Genomic DNA, 18,969 nt, shown 5'->3' on the forward strand with positions numbered 1-18,969 from the left:
GCCACAAAAAGCTGTTTGTGAATAGGTCTTAGGAGTCCTCTTGACTTCTTTTAAGCTGTCCCAGACTTAGGTGCTACTTTTAGGTCTAAAATGCTTTGTGAATTACTTTTAGTGAAAAAAATTAGGAGTCCTAAAGTTAGGAGTGACACGCCTATTATTTCTAGGATTTGCTCCTAAATTTGCCACTTAGGAGCTACTTTTAGCCTTAAAATTCTTTGTGAATACGGCCCCTGAAGAATATAGGTCTACAGGTCTGCTGCACATCTTTTGAAATTTGATTTGAAACAATCAAATAGACCTACGTCTTAAAGTTCAGTTATTAAAGTAACTTGCTTTGCTTTCATTTGAATCCCAATCAACACAAAAATTGCTTTATATTGATATGGACTCCTGGAAAGTTCAGAAATGCAAAATAATAGAATTTTAATCATATGATAAAATATGTAAATAACCGTGATTAACTATAGGAATTCAGCGATTAATCGCGATTAAAAATTTTAATCGTTTGACAGCACTAAAATGTAGGCTATAGCCATTTAAACGTGTTTTACCTGCTAGGCAGCAACTTAGCCACATAACACGGATTCCCTGGGAGGTGTAATAGAAAGAAACACAATTCCAGTGAATATTTCACGTTTTATCAAAGACTGGCGAATGTTAAAAGTGACTTTTTTTGCCTCAAACATAAAGCTAAGACACGTCTGTGAATTTAAGGTTTTTAACCACACGCTATGAAGTTACATGCTGGTCTCTTTTACGTAGGAAACCCATGCTAAAATAAAACGTTGTAGTCACAAATTTGATCGTGTTGGTATGAATATATGTTGTAGTATGATTACTGTCAAATATACGAACGTCTTGGAAACGTTGTAAAATTATTTAAATAGATTAGAAGAAAGCCACCACTGAATAAGATTGATTTGTTTAGATCCAGTGAAATTGCTGCCTTGACAACGCTACCTCATGGCTTCGGTACTCGTGGGAGGTAGCTGATGTTATTGTTGTTCTTTTGCGCATGCGGGTCAGTTCGGAACCACAAACAGTTCACACTGAAAATCTGATGTAGGCCACATTTTAAATCTGATGTAGGCCACATTTTAAAAGGTAATGTGAAAAATCGTATCTGAGCAAAAAATCTGAATTGAGCATTAAGACTTGTGGTGTGAACAGGGTCTAATTGTGCTTCATACTGTCCCTGACCACGCTGTATGGGTCTGTTGGACTTTTCCCTGTTTCCCCAGTGTGTGTGTACACACTTAAGTGCGTCCCTTTCCCCTCCTGTGCCATAGAATATGTACATTTCTGATGGGTTTTTGATGGGAGGAAGGTGTCTGGAAAAGAATGTTTAAGAATTGGTTGGTCATTGATAAGGGGTGAGGTCACTATAAGAAAGTCAGAGCTGCTGAGATTAAATTTAGAGTGAAACTCATTTAACTGTGTACGAGTGACAGTCAGTTTAGTGTTTACTTATACTGTACGTGTAGAGGGTTTGTTGTTTTGTAGTAGATTGAGTACTCATATTGGACCTACCTAGTCTGTGAGAGAATAAGCAATAAACCTACCTCCAGTCTTCTATAATCTTCATAAAAGTCCACAATGTTACATAATAATCTTTTATGTGCTATATTGTATTAACGTCAATTTCATTTCCTTATTGTATCATTTAAATCCAATGAACTCATGTGCACTTGTTATTCCAGATCTGCAGTGCTCAATCATGGGATGTGGGATCAAATCAGAGTCGACCATGGCAGGGACTTGTGCCTATACATGCAGGAGAAACTGTCAAGACACAGATACAACCTCAGCAGGCCACCATACCTTCAGACAACATCTACAATGGTGAGTTTATTTTTTCCAATACTGACAAAGAGTACAACTAATATAATTAAATTAACGAAAGAGAGAAAGAGGGAACAAAATAAAGGGTGGAGTGTGAATGAGATGAAGAAAACATGAGAGAGAAAAGAGAGAAAGAGACAGAAAACATGAGATAGAAAAGAGAGAAAGAGACAGAAAACATGAGATAGAAAAGAGAAGAAAAGAGAGAAAGAGACAGAAAACATGAGATAGAAAAGAGAGAAAGAGACAGAAACATGAGATAGAAAAGAGAGAAAGAGACAGAAAACATGAGATAGAAAGGAGAGAAAGAGACAGAAAACATGAGATAGAAAAGAGAAGAAAAGAGAGAAAGAGACAGAAAACATGAGATAGAAAAGAGAAGAAAAGAGAGAAAGAGACAGAAAACATGAAATAGAAAAGAGAGAAAGAGACAGAAAACATGAGATAGAAAAGAGAAGAAAAGAGAGAAAGAGACAGAAAACATGAGATAGAAAAGAGAGAAAGAGACAGAAAACATGAGATAGAAAAGAGAGAAAGAGACAGAAAACATGAGATAGAAAAGAGAGAAAGAGACAGAAAGAAGAGCCACTGCACCTGAAAAATAGATAAAAAAATAATGTTTTTAAAAGTACAACATTTGCTTATTGTCATTACTGTATGATGTAGAGGTCTACTTTCATCATATACCGTTTGTTTGTTTATTTACTGTATGTATATTTGTGGTTGTTTAAAACACCTGACCTGAGATTCTCCATCCATCGGAAAATGATCAGCAATTGACAGTGATGGTTAAATAATCAGTATCTTTAACAACTTTTGGGTAGGTGTATAAAGTAGTTTTGGAAAATAATTTTTGATCAGAAGATCATGCCTAAACAAACAACTTTGTTTTCATGACTGAATTAACAGATTGACATTTTCTCAATTTCAATTGACAACACAATTTCAATCTGTTTTACTTTATGTATAATTGGCAGACCATGCCCTTTTTAGCATTGCCCTGTGACCTTATTTTCTCAGAGGTTGTTTTTTTTCCAGTTATGGACAAATAAAATTCTGAATTTGTTTTATACCCATTTTACATTTAAGAAAATATGTACTTTTGCAGACAACACAGGTAAAGGCATCTTTAACAGCTGCTGCTTGTGCCACTGTTGTTCTGCGATTGGAATCTACAAACTCAATCAGCTCTTTCATTGTGGTGGAGACAGCTTGTAATCCCTGAGCTGCTAGGACCACCTCCGATTTTTTCAAAAACCTCATCGAGACCAGTATCATCCCGTCGACTGTAAAACAGGCAAACCACACAACAAACTAATTTTATCCTAGTTCTTTACTTATTCTTAACGACATCCTGCTTTACAATAAAATAATTTTAATCATGTCAATTATTTCTCCTGTAGTTGTAGACATTGTATTTCAAATGCAAACTCTTCTATTCACAAGGTTAATTGCAATTACTTTAATTTATCAGGAAATGTCATTTTTACCAATAATTAACCATTAATTCAACCACAATAATGCTATGCAAAAAATGCAAATCCAGTTTAAGTACCTCAATCTCCTTTTTTTATTTCCTTATAAAAGGAGGAAATCTTCCTACTTCACTGCAAAAATCTTTCTTGCTTTTTGCTTCCATAATGCTGATCCTGTAAAGAGAATAGGTAATTAGTGGTGCAAATGTCTCTGTCTCTCTGGAGTAAAAGAGTTCAAAGGTGACAATACTGAAACATGGACTATTCAGGAAGTCATTGGTCAGTCATTCCAACTACAAATGAGTAACTTTGAAGCACACACAGTAGTAGGTGAAGTGTTCAACTGTACCTCCGGTTCCCTCTGAATCCAATATCTTTCCCCCTGTCCATCAGTGAGGATGATTGGCTCTTGTTAAAGGGCATCATTAACCTTACTCTGGATGCCCGCAACGGAAGCCTCAAATTCCAAAAAACACACTGTTAACGTTTTGCATGTCTCCAACTTGCCATTTTCAAGTTCAGCAATGGCGATGTTCCTGAATATTGACATGAAAACAATTCTTTCAATTATTTCATTTTATTTAGGCCTTCCTGACAGTGCATCTACTTAAATTATGCAAATATACTTGTGGGATTAGGCACTGATGGAAGGTAGCTAAGAGTATTTACTGTAGTACTGTGCACAACACAAATGCCACTATTATTATGGTCTGTTATTTCCTTGGATTTACATCCGGGTCCGTGTATCATTAGTTCATTTGATATTCAATTGAGAATCCAAAATAGAAAAATAAAAAAATGACTTGTTATTTCATTATTTGTTTAAGAATGTGATACAAACAAACAAATAATGCTTTGTTTTGCAGACTTTTGATTTCATGGTCAGATCAAAAGTAGAACATTTAAAAAACGGCTTCAGGGCCAAAACTGATTTTGATATTTATTTTTTCCGACTTCTGCGACCTGGAAGTCAATCCGAAGTCGCTTTCTTGGTCTTTTAGTGCTCAATGTTGTCAATTTAGTGACTTTGTTGCTAGATTTAATGACTTTTGGCCATCCCTAGTGACAGAAAATGTTGTCTAGCAACTAGCAAGAAATTGGCCGACTTGCGTAACGATGGCAAACTCAGCTTAGTTGTTGAATCGTCAGAAAATCATCTCCCATCTCATGCCTGTTTCGTTTATGAACATAATGTTACCCCATGATTATAGAAGTAATGACTGGGCTATGTAGTATTAGTCCATGTTATTGCACGGAAGTAGATGTTCTATAGATCTCAGCTCAGATCTGTTGTCGACAATGTCATTGGAAGGCAGACAGCTGCAGTAGGCCTAGCCCAACTTCTGGTGAGATTACACCAGAGACAGGTAGCTATGGAATGACAGGGAAACTAGGGACACGCTTGCCAGCATTGTTCAACAAGCACATTGATCAAAGGAAAGTGGGCTACAACTTCATTCACAAACAGAGCATACAAGTAAGAATAACCTATTTGTTCAGACTGTTGGCTGAGGAAAAAAAGAGATTCTGTGAGTGGACATTTAAATATAGCCATTGTCTTTTGGTTAAATAGAACTGATAGTCTTCAAAACAGAAGCAGCAGCTGGCAATGGAAGTCAATAAATCATATCCGGGTCACAGCAATTGGAAAAAATAAATATCAAAATCAGTTTGGCCCTGAGGCCATATTTTAAATTTTCTGATTTTAATCTGACCATTAAAATTGAAAAGTTTGTTTGTTTGTTTGTTTGTGTCACATTCATAAACAAATAATGAAATAACAAGTCTTTTTTTTATTTTGGATTCTCAATTGAATATCAAATGAACAAATCATACACGGACCTGTAATGATTCTATTGTTAATATCTTGAAATCACAATCAAACTTAGTACATACAATCAGCCCCACACTCTTTGGAAGCACATCAAATTCTGCGAAATTCAAAAGGGGGTGCTACAATTGACATGTCTTTATGTTCCTATAACACAACAAAAACAGGCCTTATCTAACTCAATATACCACTCAACTCTTGATACAGGCCATGGTCATCTCGCGACTCAACTGTATTTCTTCTGATGAGGCCTCAGTCTGTAACCGGAAACCCGTTCAGATGATTCAGAATGTGGCAGCACGTCTGGTCTTCAGTCAACCCAAAAGGACAAGCCAGAATGAGGCTACTGGCTAATGGGGTCAAAACTAATCAGCCCTGCCACAGATACACTGCTTAAGGATTAAAAATGTTGAGTGTACAAACTATATGCTTTCTGATTCATTTTACAAAAAAAAAAAATAAGGATTTGGATGGGTGAAATAATATTTTAGCCCACCTTTTTCCAAGGTGGGCTGAAATGGTGCAGTGACCCAAAAAACAGCTAGCGTAAGCTAAGTTAAAATAAGAATTCCTTGTTAATTCAGAGAGTTTGACAAAAGAGGAATAACTATGATGGCAAGTTTTAAAGCATATTTAGGCTACAGGCATTTCTGTATACATCTGATCATGTTTATAAACCATCTTAATGTCTATGAAAAATATGTAAACTTAGAAGGTTCAAATCTCTCATGTTGTGAGCGACTTGCGTGACAAAAACAACAGATTTATTATTTAGCAGCTGCATTTTACCAGTGACAAAAGTGATTTTGCAACTTTGGTAGCTCTTGGTCTGAACGCATAGTTAGACAACAATGAGAGCAATTTTCCCTCTATAACCTTTATAATAGCACATAATATTATATATAATGCTGACTTCATATAATGCAGCACCAATGCCAGCTTTACTAGATGATGAGGGAGAAACTGAAGAATCAACACCAATTTCTGATGATGAGGATGATGACTGAAGTGATTTATTATTATGAAATGTCTCCATTCAATAAACTAATGATGAACTTGACTTACTTACCCTAAAAAACATATATTTTGACCTTTTAATTACATTTGTATCAGGTTTTAAGCCTGAGATACGGAAAAATCTCCAAATGGCGGCCATTTTGGACGCCATCTTGAATATCTCAGAGAGCACAAGGGGGCTTCACAGGGACTTTTAGTATGTCATTCCTAAAGGTATTCTGAACATATCCTGAAAAATTCAGCTTGTTACTAATTTGCAGGCTTGTGCAAAATTCCAGAATTGAATTGAAACTAGCTCTTAAATTCCAATTCAATTCTTGCATTTCACTTGCATTTCACTTGAGGTATCAAACAGGAAGCAGAATTCTGCTAATTTCCATTTCAATTGAGGTATCAAACAGGAAGCAGAATTCTGCTAATTTTGCATTTCACTTGCGGTATCAAACAGGAAGCAGAATTCTGCTAATTTGCATTTCACTTGCGGTATCAAACAGGAAGCACTTGAGGTATCAAACAGGAAGCAGAATTCTGCTAATTTGCATTTCACTTGCGGTATCAAACAGGAAGCACTCGAGGTATCAAACAGGAAGCAGAATAACAGGAAGCAGAATTCTGCTAATTTGCATTTCACTTGAGGTAGCAAACAGGAAGCAGAATTCTGCTAATTTGTTCCGTGTGTAACCCTATTACTACTGGACTATTACTAGCATGTTTAAATAAAAATACAAAAAGCGTTTTATTAAAAATCTTATATTTTGACATGTATCACACCACTGCAAGCTGGCAGCTCGACTTGCCTTACGTGTTAGTGTAGAGCAGACTGTCCTGCATCTGGCAATATCATTGCCATGGTGGAGGAATTCTCTGGGGCTGAGCAATTTACAGACATGTGGTGTGGCCTTACAGAAATAAATGGCATTTTTTTTATTTAGTGATGAAATGCGCTCCATATCTGTGACACGAACTGATCTCACCTAACGTGACCCGAGTTTGCGTGTTAGCCTGTGTGTGCCTATGGTGTATGCACTCATAATGATTCTCTACAACAACAAGCTAGTCTTTGTCTGTTTTTATAAGCCAGAAGGATCGATATACATATACATGGATAGCCCTCTGTCTCCTCTTTCATCTGATATGCTTGCCATATCTATGCGATCACGGGTTTGCAAGTAATTCAAACGAGAGGGATGGGGTGCAGGTGAAGGCAGAGAAGACTGTAAATATGATGCAATTTGATTTCATTTGATTTTCATGATTTTTTTCTAATTTTCATACTTGATTGTACAGACAAGTGCGTAGTCTCGTTGGAAAGCCCCACTTCTTCTCTGTCACGCAATAAAGGTTTCATCCTTGCAATGTAACAGAGAAGAAAGGGTGTGTTTTTTGACACACTTTGCGTCAATTGGGTTATGCAGTTTTGCCAATTTCTTCCCTGTTTTCTCGCTTTTTGCTCGCAGGTTTATATTTCAACACATCAATCGTCAGTCTGCCGTTCCCTCCGACAACGTTTTATTCGCTTTCTGCTTCTTTTCGCTGGCTCTGCAAATATTTAATATTGTTTTCAGCACTGTCCCTTGGCGGTAATGGGATGAGTGTGTGTGTGTGTGTGGGCGGGGGTGTACCTGTGTGTTTGTGTGTGTGTGTGTTGGGGGAGGGGGGGGGGGGGGGGGGGGGGGTTATGTTGTGTGTTATGTAAATTTTACAGACGGATAAATACGACACCGTGTGAAACTCTGACAAACAAACCAGACTTGATTAGAAATACATTATGGAGAATGGCAGCTGACTGTATATCAAAGCAGGCTTTGAGGACCTTTTGATTGATAAAGGATTTCATTTCCTCCAGAAGCAATCAAAAGGGACTTAATTATGCTATGGAGGAGAGTATTCAAAACTTTAAAATACATACAAGGTAACAGGTGAGTAGCCTATACAGATCACCTTGCAAAAACCACTGACGTTAATGCTAGCTAGCTAGCGGAAGATTGATACTGATATATGTTGGGCTATGTTAACATTCGATGTAGTAAGAATATAGTAGTTGGCTAATGAGCATTTTCATCTTGGGATTTAACAGGGAACCTGGTTACTGTGCCCACGTTGTTGGCTTAGTAGCCTACTACCTGGATTACAGATTACCTGACCGAGCGACCACAGTTCGTCAGACTGAAGAACTGTCTCTCTGACACTGTGATCTGCAGCACCGGAGCGCCACAGGGAACTGTGCTCTCTCCAGTCCTGTTCACCCTGTACACATCTGACTTCTGCTACAACACCGAGTCATGCCACATGCAGAAGTTTTCTGATGATACTGCAATTGTGGGGTGTATCAGGAACGGGCAGGAGGAGGAGTACAGGAGCCTGGTGGAGGACTTTGTGCAATGGTGCAAACTCAATCCTCTTCAACTTAACACTTCAAAGACCAAGGAGATGGTGGTGGATTTCCGCAGGTCTAAGCCCACTCTGCTACCAGTCCACATTGATGGGGTCAATGTGGAGGTGGTTAGCACCTACAAGTATCTGGGTCTCCACCTGGACAATAAACTGGACTGGTCAGCCAACACTGATGCACTCTACAAGAAAGGGCAGAGCAGGCTATACTTCCTGAGGAGGCTGCGGTCCTTCAATGTGTGCAGTAAGCTCCTCAGGATGTTCTACCAGTCTGTTGTTGCCAGCGTCCTCTTCTATGCAGTAGTATGTTGAGGAGGAAGCACAAGGAAGAAGGCGGGGCGAATTGACAGGCTGGTAAGGAAAGCTGGCTCTGTAGTGGGAGCTGAACTGGAGTGCATCACTTCACTATCTGACAAAAGGACCCTGAACAAACTGATCAACATCTTGGACAATGAGTGTCACCCACTCCACAGCACTATTGTTAAGCAGAAGAGCCTGATCAGCTGGAGACTTCGCTCACTGCCTTGCACAACTGACAGACTGAGAAAGTCATTTGTCCCTAGGGCCATTGAACTGTTCAATGCCTCACTTAAGGGAAGAGGAGAGATAGACTTCTCTGCATAGTCTGTCTGCCTCTTCACCCCCTCCATGTTTGGATACTGTCTGTCCACTAGCCACTTTTACCACTGTCTTTATGCCTCACTGTTTGCGTGCTATATTAGCACATTAGCACATATGCATAACCCCCCCCCCCTCCATGCCACAGCCGAACTGTGGCCACACTTATACATTTTCTTAAATAGTTAAATACATAGATATATAGACTTTACTTTACTTTATTTCTGCATTGTTGCACTGTTGGACTTACTCATTTGCACTATCACCATTGCACTACCACCATGACACTCTTTCACACAGAGCACCTTAGAGCACCTTACCATATCTTCCTATGCACAGAGAATCACAGGCTCAGTCCCTGCCTCAGTCATTGCAAGTGCCTCTGATTGATTAATCACCACTATGTGGATACTGTTTTTAGAATTGATTTAGATTAAGTGTTAGTTAGTATAATATGTATTTTTGTCATTTGTATATATTGTATTTAAGTGTTAGTTAGTATAATTTGTATTTTAGTATATTTAGCATATTCTTTATCTTCTACTGTCCTTATTGCTTAGTTGTGTTTTTATATTATATACTTTAATTACTCTTTCTGCTGTTAAAGAATGTGTTTGTGTTGTCTGTATGCTGCTGAGACCTTGAATTTCCCCTGGGGATCAATAAAGTATCTATCTATCTATATATCTCTATCTATTACGTCGAGCTGTGTGAGAGCCGTCCTGTAGGCTACTGTTAATTAAATATACCCCCGTTTTCTAGTCTCTCGGGGAACCTTGGCTAATGGTTAAGTGCCTTGACTCAAGGGCACAATGGTGGAAGCCAGGTACTGAACCCACAACTTTTCAGGCTACTGCACGCTAGCCCAGCTCCTTAACCACTACACTACCACCACCCTACAGGCTACCGCACGCTAGCCCAGCTCCTTACCCACTACACTACTGCACGCTAGCCCAGCTCCTTAACCACTACACTACCACCACCCTACAGGCTACTGCACGCTAGCCCAGCTCCTTAACCACTACACTACCACCGCCCTACAGGCTACTAAACGCTAGCCCAGCTCCTTAACCACTACACTACCACCGCCCTACAGGCTACTGCACGCTAGCCCAGCTCGTTAACCACTACACTACCACCGCCCTACAGGCTACTGCACGCTAGCCCAACTGCACGCTAGCCCAGCTCCTTAACCACTACACTACCACCGCCCTACAGGCTACTAAACGCTAGCCCAGCTCCTTAACCACTACACTACCACCGCCCTACAGGCTACTGCACGCTAGCCCAGCTCGTTAACCACTACACTACCACCACCCTACAGGCTACTGCACGCTAGCCCAGCTCGTTAACCACTACACTACCACCACCCTACAGGCTACTGCACGCTAGCCCAGCTCGTTAACCACTACACTACCACCACCCTACAGGCTACTGCACGCTAGCCCAACTGCACGCTAGCCCAGCTCGTTAACCACAAGGCTACCACGGCTTGTGCTTTGTCATATATATTTTATTGGGTTGAAGAAAATGGCTTGAATATTTTATTGGTGTATATTTGTGTTTTAAAATACTGTAATACGAGGTATCATGAGCGGTGGGGTGGAGAGGCGTCATGAGAACTCTACATTACAGCATCCTGAAAGAATTCTGACACCATAGTGATGCATCAAAGCAACAACACACAAATGCCATAAACAACACAAACACATCAACAACACAAACACACAAATGCCATCAACAACACAAACACACAAATGCCATAAACAAGAACATCAACAAGACAAACATATCAACACAAACACACAAACATCAGATGAACCACCCCCACCCAAATGCCATCAGCTAAATGAGCCATAATGACATTGCAGGGAAATCTGAGTGTGTGTGTTCTCATTCCTGATCTCTAAAGCCCTCCGTGCACTGGGGAAACCTGTGTGTGTGTCTTTTCATTCCTGATTTCTAAGCTCTCTGTGTGGTCATGGAAAGGCAGGGAGAACAAATCGAGGAGGAGCAGAAACAAATCGTATGAAAACACGTGTGTGTGTGTGTGTGTGTGTGTGTGCCTGTGCGTGCATGTTTGTGTGGCTAGTAATACTAGTAGTGGCATATACCTGTGTGTGTGTGTGTGTGTATGGGTGTTTGGTTTGTGTGTGTGCATGCGGTGTGAATGTGCGTGTGTGCATGTGTGTGTTCGTATGTGTGTGTGTTCGTATGTGTCAGCTTCATAAAGAGCCCGCTCCTCTGCTGCCATTTTCATTCACACAAACTGATGAAAGATGTTTGTGCCTGCTGTGGATTGCGATGAGATGTTAAATACTATTTTCGTTTGTTTCATCTGCAGCTGTGCAAAATACCTTATCGCCATTCCCCACATTTCCCTCAGCCAGCATAACATGTGATTACTATGTCTGGCAATAACAATGAAACCAGGACAAGAATGTAATGATTAGGAGATGAGAGATAAAATAATAGCCTGAAATAAACATAAATGGACTTCCCTGAGAAAGCAAGGGTCTTTTGTGGTTTTGCTAATGGAGGAGCTGTAATTTCCACTTCTGCATTTGCATTTGAGTGTCAGCTCGAGCTTCCATTCCCACATAATTGGTCTTGTGAGAAAATTAAAAATGGCATAAACAACAACAACAAACAAGGCATGAAGGGAAATAAGTGGCCTTTCATGATAGGCTTATGGCCTACTAATAAGAAGGGATTATCGAGCATCATTGTTCACATTATGAGCTACTGGATTAATTGGAACATTGATTAATCAATCGGTTGAATTGGAAAAAGGGGGGGTATGAAACTTTGATCCATTTCTGAGGCGTCAAATGATATTATCCAAGTATAGATAGGCAGATGGTCTGATTAGTAAACTAAAGAGTTGCTCACACCCAGAACAATGACTAAAGATAACCGTAACAGAACACCAAGAACAGTAACTTTAAATATAACCGTAACAGAACACCAAGTGTCTGATGCGAGTATGGCTTCAGTGTGTGTGTGTGTGTGTGTGATGCAAGTAGGGCCCCGTGGGAACGTACCTATGTTCCCCGGGTCCCATGTTCCCCGCTTTGTATGAGACCGTGAGTTGTGAGTTGACACAAATTATTCACTTTGACGAATTTATGTAGTCGATTACGTCGACTAATTGTCCCAGCCCTAGTTACTTTACTTTAAGTGGCTTTGAAGCTTAAACCATGGTCTTCCTTACTTGAAACACCTTTGTTAAAATAGAAGACTGAAGTATGAATGAACGTGGAATGAACGTTAGCTCAGATGTTTTTTTTTTTTTCACTTTTTGTGGTCTTAATGCAACATTTTACAAAGCACTGACAGAGCCACCAAGGACTGAGCGAATCAACCGTAGATGTTAGCAAACCATCGTGTTAGCGAAGGTTAGCGTTGTGACTAACGAACTTAGCTCCTGTTAGTATGGTCAGAAAAGAATGAGATGAAAGTCGAAAGATACAATTACAGTGCTGCTATCAATTTGGTCAGTATAACTGCATTTATGTTTTCATAAATACATCAACAATCAAACTGGCCTCCATCACTCAACCAATGCTAACCTAACTAACATTATTTTTTCCTATTATTGATGTAACATTAAGCTGGTATAAAATGAACGTACCTGCAGTAAAAACCAAGCATGTTCGATAAACATTCTCAGGTTTATTTTGGCTTCAAGAAGAAATGGGAATTACATTTCATGTGAAAATCATCCTAGACATTCTCTGCCGTAAACCCGTGTTGTCCTTGTATAGTGCGCCTATCATTGTGTTTGTCCGTTGTGATATCATGAGAGCCTACAAGGTTCTGAGCGGGACAGTTCAAGCAGTGCCAGGACACCAGGTTAGAATGCAATGAAGGATTTTAATAAAGGTCTTGGGAATTAACAGAAACAGTATTCCAAACTCAAAAGCGTAACTAAGGATACGGTCGATCTTCAACTTAAACAATGTCTCTTCCACAGGGAAATAATAATCCCGATTCCCTCGGGTAAGTGTCCTCGCGAAAACAGTCTTTAGCCTTAGTTTAGCGCTGCAGCCCGTGGCCAACCCAGCGGTAAGTCCTTCAGTCTCTCGGTAAGTATTCCAATCTTCAGGCAAGTATTCCAATCTTCAGGCAAGTATTCCATTCCAATCTTCAGGCAAGTATTCCAATGTTCAGATACTCCACTTTGACGGTCTGTACCTCTCGGAAGAGCACAACTTGGAGCTTGTCTCCCAAACCCCACTCTGCCACTAACCGTGTCTCTGAGCCTTAAAAAGCCTTTCAGCTCATCTACCAGCAGATGGAGCCAAAGCTGTCTGTGACTGCAGCCATCTCACGGGAATGTAGTGCCCCTCCAGGACGCAGCCTCTCGTGACATCACACCGTGTGTATGTGTGCGTGCGTATGTGTGTGTCTGTGCATTTGGATGTGAGTGTGTGTGCATGCATGTGTGTGTTTGCGAAAAAAGGCTGTGTGTGAGACAGTATAATCCTCTTCCAGCAACCCTTCCCTCAACACCACCATCTACAGTGCGCCCTTTTTAACTCAACAAGATGCAGAAAAAGTAATTCATGCCTTTATCACTAGCAGATTAGACTACTGCAATGCACTTTTCACTGGTCTTCCCAAAAAACATCTAAAGAAATTGGCACTCATACAGAACTCTGTGGCTAGACTTTTGGCAAGACCAAGAAGAGAGAACACATCACCCCTGTGTTGGCTGAACTGCACTGGCTCCCTGTTTCCTATAGAATTGATTTTAAGGTTATGTTAATTACTTACAAAGCTCTAAATGGCATAGCACCTTCATATATCTCTGAGCTTTTAATATCTTATCAACCGCAAAGGAAACTTAGATCATCCAATTCTAATCTTTTAATTGTACCCAAAGTGCTCCACAAGCAAAGTGGAGAAGCTGCTTTTATCCATTATGCTCCAAAACTATGGAACACCCTGCCTCTGTACATCAAGCAGGCAAGTTCAGTAAATATTTTTAAAAAAGATCTGAAAACATACCTGTATAGGAAAGCCTTTACAGTGGGCATCGTTTTCAAATGACCACTTCAGTCACGCACTACGAGGCGTGAAGCTGCGTGAAGCTTTAGTACCACTTTCAGCCACTGTGCGTCGCTCTGCCACTGTACATCGCTCTGCCTGCCACCCCTACTGAAAAAGCAGGAGACTTGCCGAGAGTAATCCCACCCTACGAATTCAATAACAAAATAAATCATGCATAATTAAACATTACCTCGATTTAGGCTACTTGGGTATGTATTAAGGCTTGACTACACGGTGGTAACGAAAATCGAAATCGAAATTTGCTGTCTACGTTACTGTCAGGGGTAACGCAACTACGCAAATCAAAACAGTGTCTTGTGTGATAATTGAGCCGGAAGAGAAATAACTGTTCAGAATTAATCTGTAGCCTTGGGTAGGCTTCTGCAGAAAACAATGTTGTTGCTGATTTAATACTATCTGGCGACGTTTTCAATAGAGGCTTAGACAACTATGACCCACATTTTGGTTTCGTAAATTAATTTGCCCTACTTCTTGACTGCAATGTAGTCAATTGACTGCTTGACATGTCATTTCTTTCATGTCATGCAGACTCGCAAAAAAACACTGCCAGGCCATCCTTAAAAATATTTTCGTTTGCCGTAACCCGACCGACCCTGTCAATTTAGAACCGACCCAAATATAATTTTTTTTCCCCTTTTGGGTGACTTGCCGGTTGTAAACTTGCGTTAAGACCGACCGATTTTTTTTACTCTAAACAACCAATACAAATAAAATACTATTTATTTTAGTAGGCCTAAGTATTGTGAATATAAATTGCCTACATACAAACGTAGGCTTTTTTAAATAAAACCCTGTGGCGTCATCTCTACACCATTGGTTTACGCATCACACACTATGGCTTATATACGCTTCGTTTCATTCACACAAACATCTCGACTCAACGCTTATTACTTGGCACAAAGCTCTGGAAGAACTGTGCCCAGAACTTTTCCCATTCTTTCTCCCCTCTAGTCTAACGGTGACCGTGTTGAAGAATTGAAATTGTTTGTGGTCTATTCAGCATTTCTCAAAATTTGGCCTTATCCCAGATTCGAACTCTTGGACAGGGGACTGATAACTGCTGCGTAACGGCGGTTGTCATCAGCTGGCCTTAACGCACTGCGCCACAGAATTGACGGCGTGGGTGAATAGGGATAAATAACAATAGAGTACACAACTGTTTCACCAGCACATTTAAATGACTTGACTAAAACCGTGCATAACTGGAGGTACACCTGTTATCTGAGCAGTCTGTATGTCCTCATTTTGCGAATGCGAGGACGATATGAGTCTGTTGCATAGATGTCCGAGTCACGCATAATGTTTGAAAACAGTGACTGGCTCGTAATCACAATAATTTAACACACGACAGTTGGATACTTCATCATGTTCCCATGCCTACATTTTGGTGAGTAGCATAGAGATTGTTAAAACAATAAAGTATGGCTCTCCGTTTGGGACATCGAAAACGTATATTTTTAATAGCAGGGCTTTCAAGTTTTGAGGACAAGAGTGACATTCCCCGTCGACAATCATCCCCCCCCCCGCCACGTCAACACACACTGGCATGGGAGTCGAGCGCTCTAACCACTGAGCTAAAAGCCCAGGCTTCCAACTCAGCGGTTAGAAGCGTTCTTGAGGTTAGGGGTGTGAGGATTTACACGCGCAACTAGCATCACCAGCTAGCATACACCAGCCCCAGGTCAGTTACCAGTTGATCCAATATTAGTTGTGCAGAAATATAGCCCGTCTTATACACACCAATTGAATTGAAATAGAAATTGTAAAGATTTGTATTTTTTGTAATTATTCCATATTTAGTGTAGTCATATCAGAACCTGAAGTAGCCTATAATCCAAATGCAAGCATGAAACTTCAGAGTATTACCTTTCATTTGAGGCCAAGATTATGCTTATAAGGGGTTCAGTAGGCATTTGATTGCCAGTAGCCTACTGTATGCATTTTGGATAACCCAAAGTCCTATGGGGAGTTTTCATAGGGCATTTTACCAAATGCATGAGCATACCTTGGCAAATAATGGTCTAAAGTACTCATGTTGTCATTCTATATTGATCTACTTTTGCACACAGCATGACAAGACCTAATGCTAGGACTCAAGTCATATCAAGTCAAGACCTAGAGGGCTGAAATGTGATCAGTTCAAAGATGCTTGTTATCCGGTAGAAAAATAAAAGAATAATCTAGCCTTTGTAACTTTGTGACAGTACATCACACAGTTATTCTAATTGTTTTCCAACAGTGTCTCAGCTTTCCAAAAGAGAGCAGACGTTTGATTATTGGCTAAAGTATGTAGGAGCAATGCCCTCCTAAGTCAAAAAGGGGGCAAAAGTATAATTTATAATTGCTCAGATTTGCAAAAGAAATTATTTGACACATGGCACTGACAATTCAATAATGGGCCTTTTCACCACCTCTGAGCATCCACTAACCTGGACCTTTTAGGGGGCTTTCCTCTCAGGGTGAATGAGAGGTTGCTTAATTGTTTTTTACCCGACATTTTTGAATACAGATACAATGATTAATGCATCCATGGCCAGGATATAATTATATAATATGACCTGATTTTAAAAGTGACCTATAACAATAGGCTATGCAATACACTTTAATTTGTTTAGTGCTAATAAAATGATTAAGCCTATTTGGAGAGAGAGAGATGTTTAGAATGTGACAATATGTCAGTCATCGTGTGAACGAAAGGCTACTTGTTCTGAGCAAGTGTTGTCAATGAACAGGCTGTGAAACTGTTGGCTAAGTTACAGACAGTCATGAACAACTGATGCTAATTATCTTGGAAACATTCTCTATAGCAGCAGTCACGTTGTCATTGTTTGTGTCAAACAAGTTGTGGATTTGTTGTAACAGTAAAAGATGACTTACTCTGTGCTGAAACCATGAACTGATGCTCGAAGCTCCAAGGTGAACGAAACTTGGAAGTAGGTAACAGGTTCACGTTCAATAATTCACGTTCAACAATTCCAGGATACGCGTTTTTCATTGGTTGTTGCGTTAAATCTTACCCAGATACAATACAGTTATTTTCTGATTGGCTATTGTGTAGCCCCTCTCGTTATATTTGACTGGCTGATAAGTGGCAGGCTCAACTCCAGGGGAGACACGCTTGATTCCTGCCAGTGCCATAGTGAGAGTGGCGCGGCCAGAGACATTTTGGGCGCTGCCGCAGCATATTAAATATATAAATAGTTTTTCTGCGTGAGAAATACAATGTGTGGCGGGAGAGCGTGACAAAAGACTGAAATGAGTGACTGTCAAGCTCAATGCGTGACACTTGAGAGCCCTGTAATAGGGTAGACTACCATCGGAGATGCTGACTTGCAAAGGCCTCGGGATAACACGTTATATCCACTATCATCAGTCAATGCCTCCTTGATCAAAGATGGGAATGAAAGAAAAAGTTTAGGCTACTCCTAAATAGCAATAAAAGATTTTAGCTATAGGAGTTTCTCCTATTAAGTTATTCACAAAGCCTTTCAGACCTACTCTTACTAAGGGAAAATGACAACTCCTGAACAGATTCTGGAGCTGAGCGCTCTAGAATCTTTGACCATCAGTCTAAGAGTGAGTGAGTCTTCGTTGCTATGGATGACGTTATTACTCATGCACGAGCTTGACTGAAGTGAGCACCTCCCTTATGATGAGTGGCAGGTGACAGGTCTGAGAATGCGTGTGCTACACAAGGACGGAAGATGATGAATAACTGAATAAAAAGGCCTAGACTAAATCAAGAGTAAGGCAAAACAAATAGCCTAGTAGCCTAATGAAACATATGGATTGATGTAGTATCTTTGTAACATTATTAAATTAATCTGTTACTATGCCGATGCCTACTTTTGCAAAAGAGAACATTTTAATTTGATTCACAATAATGTTACATTTAATTTACATGTTGACAATGAGTAGCCTAGTTTTGGTTGTTGTTGGTGGCGTTATTGCATGTAAGTTATGCCTACAATGCAAAATTGCTTCCTCACGATTGGAAGCTCCTGTAGCCGCGTAGGATTTCAAAACAGGCGAAATGCCACAAAACCGGTTTGTGAATAGGTCTGTGAGTTAGGAGTCCTCTGGACTTCTTTTAAGCTGTCACAGCTGGTGGAAAGGTGTGATTTGTTGGGGGCAGGGCCGGATTAACTGGGCACAAATGTCTGATGGCCCCCCCTGCCCCCCAGTCAACGTGAATCGGCTATATCGTGAAGATTTTTCTTGCCAACTAAGCCAAGCCTCTCCAAGTAGCCCGTTTGTTTACAACTAACATTACATTTAATTAAACTGCTTATAGGCTATGCCGAAATAGTTTTCAACATTTTGAATATTAGTGTCGGGTGAATTAGGAAATGTTCTCAAAGTAGCCTTATGGCTGAAAGCTGCTTGGGATCCCCCCGTCAAGCAATATAACCATACAAACACAGGCACTCATTGTTTCAAAAGGAGTAATTTCGACTTTGTCAGAACTGAGCTGTGGACGACATAGCACGGCATGCCCAATTGAAAATAAATTAACGCAACGCAACGCAACACAACACAGACCCCGCTTCTCTCGCGTCAGTCACTGACAGGAACGAAACACAGAACCCACTTCTCTCACGGCAGTCACTGACAGTAGCCTAGAATAAATGCATGGGGAAAAAAACTTCCCCATGACAAAGACATCGTAAAACACTGAAAGTTAATATTTTGTCACTATAACACACATCTGTCCTTTGT

The sequence above is a fragment of the Alosa sapidissima genome, chromosome 21 (genome assembly GCF_018492685.1).
Source record: "Alosa sapidissima isolate fAloSap1 chromosome 21, fAloSap1.pri, whole genome shotgun sequence".
Classification (NCBI taxonomy): Eukaryota; Metazoa; Chordata; class Actinopteri; order Clupeiformes; family Clupeidae; genus Alosa; species Alosa sapidissima.